Source organism: Clupea harengus, chromosome 26, assembly GCF_900700415.2.
Source record: "Clupea harengus chromosome 26, Ch_v2.0.2, whole genome shotgun sequence".
NCBI classification, from domain to species: Eukaryota; Metazoa; Chordata; class Actinopteri; order Clupeiformes; family Clupeidae; genus Clupea; species Clupea harengus.
This window is the reverse complement of record NC_045177.1, coordinates 5012909-5021424: the sequence shown is the minus strand read 5'-3', so window position 1 is coordinate 5021424 and position 8516 is coordinate 5012909.

Below are 8516 nucleotides of genomic sequence, written 5' to 3'. Positions count from 1 at the left end.
CTCTCCTTCAGGAGTTCACCAGAGACACAAGCAGTAGCTGGGGCAACAGAGGCAGGGTCGTGTGTTGGTCTCCAAGGGACCGAGTTCTGAGCAGGGACAAAACAGTTGTGATGTGGGACTTGTTGACTTAGGCTTTCGCTGAAGTTTTCCAGAAGAACATTGCAATGTTGGTGCAAGGGACTTCATTTGAGACACAAAATTAGAAAATGTGTGAACAATAACTCTCTCTTAGACTCGGTGTCTCTAGAGATTTACCTGAGTTCGATGAGGAGCTGCAGCTGCTAAGTCTACAGGATGTTTTGATTCGATTAATAATTAAAAGACAGCGCTGACTAGAGAACTGAGGAGCTCTTTGTCCGAATCCAAGTAGAGAGTTTGGCCCTGTTTCACGGAGCAGTCAGGAAACCGACTCCTGTTTCCATCCTCCCAGGACCGAGCGAGAGTGAGGACCAAAATTGAGCAATTCGCACGAAGGAGAGACATGGATGGATGAGATGGGATTAGCATGCGTGGGGGTGAAGTCCTGGGGATATCCAATAGTTAGGCGTGATGTGGCTGCTGAGAAGCATGTGGAGAAGCGGACGGCTGCTCACAGGGGGGGGGGTGCTTTCTTGTTACTGTTGGACTGAACCTTTTCTGGGGTGGGGGGAGTTGGAGTGAGGGCCTTGGGTTGGGGGGGGGGGGGGGGGGGGGGTTGGAGGGATAGGAACAGGGTGAGAGGCTACGGAGCCCCTGAAAGGTTTATCTTGGACGCTTACACTAAAAATACCGCCATTCTGCAAAAAATAAATAAAAAATCAAATGTGCCTAACCGACGTAGGAACGGTGATCGCAAGACGCTCGGAGCGGCGCTTTCTCACCGGTGTTGGCTTTCAGCAGCTGGCATCGTGTTCGGGACCCCGCGACCCACGCTCCGCTTTATTTCCTGTCCTCCCCGTGTTCTATTTATACTTTCCCAGTAACCGACCGAAGGGATGAAGACCGATTCAAAAGACGAAGAGAAGGGGGAAAAGAAACAAATGAGCTGAATCTGGGCTGATTCCGATCAGATGCAAGGGCAGCGTTGATTTTCCACATCATTCTCTCTCTCTCTCTCTCTCTCTCTCTCTCTTTTTCTCTCGCTCTGTCCATCAGTGGCATGTCTCTTGTTACCAGAGAGAAAAAGCTGCTGCTTTTTAGAACCATTAACACCAGGGGGGGCACTGACTCTTTATGACGCAAAGTGCCATATCCGGAGACGAGGTGTCGGCATTGACACCTTTTTAACACGCTGTCGCTACGCCGACGTCCGTTCGGGATCCTTTTTAAGTCTTGAAAATGAGACGGAGACCGGGAGGTGGGAGGTCATGACCCGACACCTTTGGTAAACAAAACAAGGCCAGAGCAATATAATGACCACAAGCAAAATAACGTTCTCTTCAGCAATATGAAGGCTATACAAGGAGGCACAATGGCAGACTTTTAATGTATTTTTTGCCGGCTTGAACATTTGAAATCTAAATTTAGAGTATGCTGGCGAGGCAGTCAGAGCAAATAGAAAACAGGTTTTTCATTCAAGAGCTCGTTCAGACTCAGCACCCAAAACCTCACACGCTCGAAGGCCTCATATCAGTTTGGTTAGCGTCGTTCTGTTGTGGGTTTTCTAAGTATGTATTGTGGTATGGACCCACGTGAGGGCTTCAATGACTGCTCCCCTCCACCTCCCACCCCCTCCCTCCCCCTCTCATTACTGCATCCTGCAGTTGCAGAAGTGAAAAACGGCAAAGCACTAAAACTAGAAGCACGCTAATCACACTAACACATACTTATCCCCCAGCTCATAAAACTCCCCTAAGCCGTCGTCCTCTCGAACAGTTCGCTTTTTGTTTTTTACATCCCCCACGCACAGTTTCTACTGTCAGGTATGCACACAATATGGACGCAAGATGAGAGTGTGTGTGTATAGCGCACTGAGATGGATGCATCACACCACTGCGTCGGCATCTGAAAAGCCACACAGCAAGTTCCAATTAGAGAGTGGTGTCTCCAATCTGTCCTCAAGAGCCCTTTCCGCCCCGAACCCCTCCCCCCCACCCCACTCCACCCTCGTCATCCTCCACCCTCATCAGCCCCTCGTGAGTAAACTCACATCCTGACTCAACATGACGCTGAGAGACAACAAGTCTGAGAGATAAGGAATATAAAACCATCACACTGACATCCAGCCACATTGAGTTGTTTAGCAAACGCTTTCATCCCCAAATTAGATGCGGCATAAATGAAGGCAGATGGCTTTGTTTTGAACTCGATAAAACTTGATCTCTGAGTAATGAACCTGACTAGCCCGCCATTAGCTATCAGAGACACGCCATCTCTTTACAAATGCACCGATCAGGCTTTTAGATCTTCTGTTTTAATACATTTCAGACTAAAATCACTTTGATATAAAAGGAACAGGGTGAGAGGCTACGGAGCCCCTGAAATGTTTATCTTGGGCGCTACACTAAAAATACAGCCATTCTGCAAAAAAAGTGAAAAATAAAATGTGCCTAACTGACGTAGGAACGGTGATTGCAAGACGTTCGGAGCGGTCGCTCTCTCACCGGTGTTGGCTTTCAGCCACCTGTGCCAACCACTTGACCAACTGTGCCAACCACTTGACCACCTGTGCCAACCACTTGACCAACTGTGCCAACCACTTGACCACCTGTGCCAACCACTTGACCAACTGTGCCAACCACTTGACCAACTGTGCCAACCACTTGACCAACTGTGCCAACCACTTGACCAACTGTGCCAACCACTTGACCAACTGTGCCAACCACTTGTCGTCCAACTGAACCTATGTGGATCTGTGTAGTAAAGTAGTGTTGAGATCTCGGGGAATACACAACCCTATGAATCATGTACCCCCTCCCTGTACCGTAAGTCACTTTGGAGAAACGTGGGATAAAAGTCTCTCTTCCTCTATTTCCACTCGTCCTCCCGCCTTATATTCCCTTCGCTCAGCAACTTTCCGCTCACACACAGATAATCTCTCATCCATAGCGCATGTAAACCTCCCGCACACACAAACATAAACACACCCACACACACACACACTGATCGCTAAACTTCCCTTCCAATCCTTTTTTTCATACCTCCTTCATCTCGGTTCCCACTCTCTCTATCTCGCGCTCTCTCTCTCTCTCCCTCCATCCCTCCTCTCCTGCCCTCTCTCCCTCGTCCCCTTGCTGAACTCTAGCTCCTCTCCTTCTCGCTCTCCCTGGTTTGAGGTGGCCGTAATGAGAGAGTAAGGATGGAGAGTGTGTGTCTTGCGAGCGGGGGTGCCTGTTTATCCTGGGAATGCGCAAGTCCGTCCCCACAAAGCTGAGGAACCCACATCGCATCCCAGCCCACTCCACCCCGTCCCAGTGACAGATCCTCACCACAACCCCCCTCTCCTCTCCTCTCCTCGCCTCTCCTCTCCTCTCCTCTCCTCTCCTCTCGCATCCATCATGATGGGTCCCTCACTGAAGAGCACAGAAAAGAAACATTCATTTTCAGGAAGCCTCAAGTTTGCACTCAAACTGTCTTATTAGTGTTCTTTCTGAAATCCAAAATACTTCCAACATACTTTCTGTATGCTTAGCTGTAGTCCGTAAATGTCACATAACAGAGGTCTTTATGGATCTGTGCATTGCTTTTAGTATCTAATCACAAAAGACAAAAGACAAAATGGGTGTGGTTGCCATTTCATAAAGTTTTAACTTGTGTGTTGAAATGATTTGATAATGAATTTAACAACGTTCTTATTTCTGTGAGGCTTTTTTGAAAAGCTGGCAACAATTCCAAACAAAACTGCAATACTATCTTGGTTTCTGAAAGTCCCCTGAGAGCATTTATTTTATGAGACAAGTATTAAATCTTGTGAGTTCTAGAGAACACAGTAGCAACCTTATTTCTGACAAGTGGATGTGTTGAAACACTTCTGCAACATCCCAGTAGACATTAAATGGGACCTCTGCCAGCTGTTTGATACATTCCATTACTTTTCACCCACCTAAAGTGAAATAATTCTAGTACCTAGGAACAGTATCTAACAAATTAACAACTATGGAAAATCCCAAATGTATGTCTAATAAAAGTGACGGAACTCATGTTAGAACATTATAAGCTTTTTAAGTGCCATCCGCTGCCTTGTCATGTAATATTTTATGGTGAGAATTCATGAATCTAAGAAAACAATGACCTACCTTTCTATCTGCATCATCCCTTTACCAACAGGAGCAGCCCTCCACATTTCGTTGTATGCGAATACAATGACAATAAAGGCTTTTCTATTCTATTTTCTATTCTATTCTATTCTATTATTATTATATTCTATTATTTTATTGTATTATTATAGTTAGTTTCTAATATGTTGGCACTCTGAGATTCTTTTGAATGAAAAGTGCATTACAAATAAAATAAATTATTATTAATTATTGTTATTATTAGTTGGCAAACTGCTATGACTCAGGCCAGCAGAGGTGCTAAACCTCTGAGCTATAGGTGCTTTGCAAAAACAAACAAAAACAACAAAACCAGACTACTAGTGTAATAGGCTACAACCTGCCATAAAATGATAGCAAGACAACCCTTCAGTCAATGTTTTCATAATAGTTGTGAAGAATGGTTTTCTGTATCGATGCTGTATCGAGCATTTGCTTTTAGATACTCGCCCATTGGGAAATATTGAGTTGGTAAGTGAATCGAGAGTGACTAAATGCATTCAAAACCGCTCTCAATCCATTTGCATCCTTATAAGGACTTAATGTAGGGCACAATGGATGGGTTTGAACTCAATGTTCTCGCCCTGTGGTTCTCCATCTCCATCTTTCTTGAGTGGGCCCTGCCTGTTTTCCAGGAGGTTGCTTTGCTTTGTCAGCACATGTGGGCTTCTCTCTTCTTCTCTCCTCTTTTCTCCTCCTCTCTCTTCTTCTCTCCTCTTCTCTCCTCTTCTCTCTTCTGTTTTTCTAAATGGGCCGGGGCGCTGCCTTCTGCACACAATTTCGGCCCAGAGAAGGGCTGTAGAGGTTGCGGAAGGTGACTGGACCATTTCCTGAAAAAATACACAATTAGAAAGGGAGACAGTCTGAAAATTTCCAGTCTCAAAGAGTCTGTCTGGGTCTCTGTGTATGTCTGCATGTGTGTGTGGGTGTGTGTGTGTGTGTGTGTATGCACCCTGCATGTGTATGCTTGTGTGTGTGCGTGTGTGTGTGTGTGTGCACGTGTCCTTGCCTCGCTCTGTGTGTGTCTGTCAGACTGAAAAACACACCATTTGAGTGTTTTGCGCTGGTCGTGTTCCTCCGCTGTGTGGTTCTGAGGTCCTGGCTCAGGGGGGAGGTAGAGTGAGCTCATGTTGGTTATGGTGGTTTGCTGTAGATACTGTCCAGCTTGTATCTGCGTGTCACGGCGGCCTTGGCCCTCCTCACGTCTCCCACAGGCTCCCACAGCATCTACGGCTCGAGCCTGCCTCTTCTCCCCCCCGCCCCCCAGCCCAGAGTGTGATGGTTTTATGGACAGATCGCACACAGAAGTGGATTTTTTACATCAGAAGCTTCAGTATGTGTGTTCTCAATGTGTCAGAGTGCGGGTTAGTGTGTGAGTGTGTGCCACCAAACCAAACATGATGGTCTCTGTGAACATATCAAATACACTGTGTGTGCCCTCTACCCGCATTCTTCTCTGTCTCGCTGTCTGTCACAGTGGAATAATGCAGGCTCTAAGCAACAGATGACTCTCAGACCCCATCTCTCTCTCTCTTTCTCTCTCTCTCCTGCTTCTCCCTTTCCCTTTCTCTCTCTCTCTCTCTTTCTCTCTCTCTCCTGCTCTCTCCCTCCCTCTCTCTCTCCCTGCTTCTCCCTTTCCCTTTCTCTCTCTCTCTCTCTCTCTCTCTCTCCTGCTCTCTCCCTCCCTCTCTCTCTCCCTGCTTCTCCCTTTCCCTTTCTCTCTTTCTCTCTCTCTCCCTCCCACCCTCTCTCTCCCTCCCTCTCTCTCTCCCTGCTTCTCCCTTTCCCTTTCTCTCTCTCTCTCTCTCTCTCTCTCTCTTTCTCTCTCTCTCCTGCTCTCTCCCTCCCTCTCTCTCTCCCTGCTTCTCCCTTTCCCTTTCTCTCTCTCTCTCTCTCTCTCTCTATTTCTCTCTCTCTCCCCCTCCCACCCCCCTCGCTCTCTCTCCCCTCCCTCCCTCCCTCCCTCCCTCTGTCTCTCCCTCCTTCTCCCTCTCCCTTTCTGTCTCTCTCTCTCTCTCTCTCCCTCCCTCCCTCCCCCCGTCTCCCTCCCTCTCTCTCTCTCTCTCTCTCTCTCCCTCTCCAGTGTGAGCATCCTAAGTTTCTGTGGGTGCAGTGTGTGCCCGGTGCTCAGGCGGACGGACTGACGGACGGACGGACGGAGGGAGGGAGGGAGGGAGAGAGAAGCAGGGCAGCAGCTGTCTCAACACAAGGGAACAATAACCCCCGCTGTGCCAGGCATGCACTTCTTCCTCCGCTTCCCTCTCATCTTCCCCGAGTCTTTGAGTAGCATTTTGGCGGCACACTTGACTTTCAGTCCGCTTTCCTGACCCTCTCTGGCCTCGTGTCGGCTTTTATGCGTGACCTCTGTGGCCGCGAACGCGCAAGTCTACCCACGATGCAGTTAGATAGAGAGAGAGAGAGAGAGAGAGTTCTAGAAGGTCTACAAACATACGAGAGACGCACACAGGCGCATAGACATGCACACAGGCAGGTTTGAGGAGTAACAAGCAGCCACATGTACACACGAACACATAACAGTAATAACTCAAACCACATTTGTCTAAGTGTTACATCTCTCTCTCACTCTCTCTCTCTCTCTCTCTTGCTCTCTCTCTCTCTCTGTCTCTGTCTCCCTCACACACAATTACACACACACACACACACACACACACACACACACACACACACACACACACACACACACACACACACACAAACAGTGCCCCCTTGCACAAACCCACTCTTTGCACATTCACGGTTTGCCTGTGATTCATTTGATATTTCCCCCCTGAGGGCCGTGCAGACTGATGTCGTAATCAGCGGGGCTGGGGCCCAATCTCAGCTCAGCCCTCTCTCTCTGGACTCCTCTCTCATAGAGAGAGAGAGAGAGAGAGAGAGAGAGAGAGAGAGAGAGAGAGAGAGACATGAAAATATGTAGCAGATTTACTTAACTGTTCCCCCCTCCCTGCCCACTCCAAACAGATTTCTCTACTCAAAGAGAACATATGCGAGAACACACTCATACATACCCCCCACCATCTCTCTCTCTCACACACACACACACACACACGCGCGCGCACATACACACACACACACACACACATGCACACATGCTCACACTCAAAGACACACACACAGAGAAAGACACACATACAGTACATACATAAACACACACACACATGCACACATGCGCACACTCAAAGACACAGTCAAAGGAGCAACAAACATAAAAAGGCAAACAATACCTCGGAGAATGTTAACAAAATGACAAGTATATGCATACAGACACACACACACAGTTATATACAGCACATAAACAACACACCCAAATATAACATACTGTAAGCAAAAGCAGGCAAAGACTTACACAAACACTTACAGTAATGACTTTATCCAGACACACAAACGCACACACACACTGCCCAGCCAACACACTTTCTCTCTCTCTCTCTCTCTCTCTCTCTCTCTCTCTCTCTCTCTCTCTCTCTCTCACACACACACACACACTCACACACACTCACACTCACACACACACACACACACACACACACACACACACACACACACACACACACACACAAACACACTTGCCCAGGTGTTTTACATATATTCTCAAACGCCCACTTCTTCTCCTCCCTCCTATAAAGTCATCCGATGGCACAAATCCTCCCTGTCCTCCTCTGCGTCTGAAGTAACTCTCCACTCAGCTCATCCTTTCCAGCCACGTGTCGGAGGCCACAGGCCCCACAGTGGGTGAGCTCATCCTGGGGAGGGGAGGCAGGGAGAGGGGGGTGTCCAGAGAAGGACCACCGCAACAACATACCAGCAGGTCAAGTCAGACTACTGAACAGGGAACGGTTGTTTTTTTTTGTGTGTTTTTTTTTAGATTGTGATGAATGCCGTGTCGTTAAAACTTCATTTTATTCTATATCAGCAGCAGCCGTCTGGCTTTCAGGCGCTATTAAACCTTTTTCTTGGTTAGCAGTCCAACACACAAAATAGATATGATGTTCAGAACATTACAATAAGCACTCATTTGTGTGTCTTTTTGAATACAATGTGAATCTACAATAGTCATTTATGTGTTTATTTATATAAGATTGCAATGACTACAATAATCATTTGCCTGATTGAGGCACAATGATTTTAGGATACAGTGTCAGAGAAATGTATCCTAATTTGATAGATTCATCATCATTTTAGAGAATTTCACTGTCATTTTACCCCTAAATTTGACATGTAAAAAGACTCTCCCCTGACTATCCTCCATCACCTAATCCTGAC